Consider the following 2,713-nt stretch of genomic DNA (forward strand, 5'->3'; position numbering starts at 1 on the left):
ACAGGTAAGATCATTGAATTTAGGCTTTGACTTAAATAAGCTGATAGACTGTGTAGGCAGCTGTTCAAAAGGGGCTGTTGAAGGGATCCTTGAGCAAGATACTTAACCTAAATTGGCCCAGAAGAACATGTACCACATGGTATGAATAAGTGAAAAGTGCTGGTTAAGCAGTAAAATAATAACTGGCTGAAGAGTGAGTACTTTGCAAGCAATTGCATGAGTATATAATGGCGACATACACTTCGACTGTGGGCCTGTCATTTTCGTTTCAACAGAAGCAGTTAAAGAAAGCCAACGTTCCACTTCATGATGAGGGACAAGTGGCGGCTTACGCTCGTCTGCTTAGCGAACATCCGCCCTCAGGGTCGTGTTGAAACAGGCCCGTTGGTCCACCATCAACGGAAACCGTTTGCCCCGGGGACCCCCCCTCCTTCTTATGTGCTCCAGCGTCTTCGTTCCCGCGCTCTCCGGAAAGGAGCTCTCGGCATCGCGCCTGACCTCAGACTACAACAACGAGGGTCGACGGAGCGCGTTTGCGTCAACCTCGCACACCGTTGCTCCCAGTCGTGCCCCAACTTGACTGGAGCACCAGGGAGACCCGGTGTTTTCTGCTGATCTGCTACGATAATCACCATTTGTGAATACCTGTGGGTAATCATGCGGAAACTAATTTTGGAGCCATACAGAAAGCGTTGACTGGATAATCCTTGAATGTCAGCGCCCGAAAGGCACGACTGTCTGTGGCACTGAAAAGAACCCCGGAAACACGAAAATGTATTTCATATCGATTTTTCTGATACAAGGGGGAAAAAAAAATGCTTGTGAACCAAAATGTTTTTTTTTTTTCCATGCTGCAGCTAGGCCTTCGGAGAAATCCGGCAAGCAGAATGAAAATGATCTAATGAAAGCAGCTGAGAAAATATGAGTACAGGGTTCAATTTTTGTCACTCCGGAGGAAAAGGCGCTCGGCTTTTGCGAACCGCCGTTGCCGTCACGGGTGGGAATTAGCCGTGTGCTTAACACAGCTCATTACTGTGCACATGATGCATAAAACGAAGTCAAACAAGAGACTTGATGCTCAGTCTGTTTTATCTGTGGCTGTTGAGCTTTGATGAATGAGGTGCCTCGTCCGCCTTCGGTGGCTAATGCAATATTAATGTGTTGTTTTTCCTTATTACTTCAGTTGTACAGAATGGATGGCAGCTAATTGCAGAGCCGGGAAGGAGGGGAAAAAATAAACCACTCAGTGTTATTTAATTTGCATTCAATTGGACTAATGCTATTTCTTTTTTTCCGAAGCAAACTCAATAATAGATTTCCTGTTGCGCAAGTCATACGCAAGCTTCCCCTGCCCTCGAAAACGAACGATAATCGAGTCTTCCTCCTCTGCATCTGTAAACAAGGAAATGTTCCGGGGCAGAACGGTTAGCGCCAGTTTGTCCGCTCGGCCTTGCGGGCCTTCGATGCTTGAAGCGAAAGGGGAAAGCATAGACCTGATCAAGGGGAAGCGACGGCACAAAGCTTGGACACATCTTATGAAGCCACCCGCAGGTTAGGTGGGCTGGCAGTAAACCCTGGCTTTAGTTGGTGGGAAGATTTTATGAGTCTCGCTGCGGCAAACCGGGTGCCACGTGTTTTCCATGTTGTCACTGCTGTCGTGGCCTTAATGCGTCTTACACTATTGATGTGGACTCTACACCGTTGGCTTCGGCAGGGCAAACACCATGGTAAAAACAACAGGCACCATTAAGTAGGAACACGGTTGAGAGCCATAGCAGAAAGCCAACCAGCACTAGTGTTTCTGGGGGTGGAGGCTGAGAAAGATTGATGGAGGAGGGGGCGGGGGAAACCTTTCAGTGGTCCCTTATTGTGACGGAGGATATCGTCAGACCTCCCGCTAAGCCATGGGTTTCCTTCAGTCGTCACCTCCCAGACGCCCTCCTTCCCTCGGAGTTTCACGTCATCGTTTTAACCGTCCCGCCCCATGTGCTGCCGGGCTCCTGGAAAGGACGGGCGTAGGTTTAGTGAAGCAGCTCTGCTTGGATCTTGAGGGTCTTCCCAGAACCTCTAACCAGCATGCTTGAGAACCCCCTGCCAACATGAGCTGAGCAGCACAAATCTGCTCCAGTCACGAGGAGGTTTGCCTTCGTGTGGGTGGATGTGTGCGTGCGCGTTTCGTCTCCATTCACAAGAACTCGCGTCGAGACGCGAAACCTCCTCCCGGCTGCTGCTCCAGACTGCAACACGGACTCTTCGCACGGCGCATCACGCAGCAACTCCACGAGAGACAAGCGTAGCAAGTCCTCGAAAGCAGGTTGGGCGTCGGAACGCGCAGCACAAGCAAAACGCTTTGATCGGCTCTTTCCGGCTTGCATTATCATTCAGATCATTTTACAAGCCGGAGGGACCGGCGACTCTATAAATAATGGATATTCGCCCTCTCATACTGTAAACTACGCCTCGTTTTAGCTGACCACAGGTATCTGGCACCATCATGCACGATAAAACTAGGAGCGCGCCTGGAAAACGATTGTAATTCAAAACGTGACTCGCAAGCTCAATGTCAGCAGGTGCCCATGTGGCCGTCCCACAACGTTTCTGGAGCATTCCTACGGAGAGACTCCGGATCGAGGAGGGCCCGGTCGGTGAATAGGGTGGGGTTTCACGGAGACTCGGTGGACTTGAGGACAAAGCAGCGGCGAGGACCACTTGG

The sequence above is a fragment of the Scleropages formosus genome, chromosome 16 (assembly GCF_900964775.1).
Source record: "Scleropages formosus chromosome 16, fSclFor1.1, whole genome shotgun sequence".
Taxonomy (NCBI): Eukaryota; Metazoa; Chordata; class Actinopteri; order Osteoglossiformes; family Osteoglossidae; genus Scleropages; species Scleropages formosus.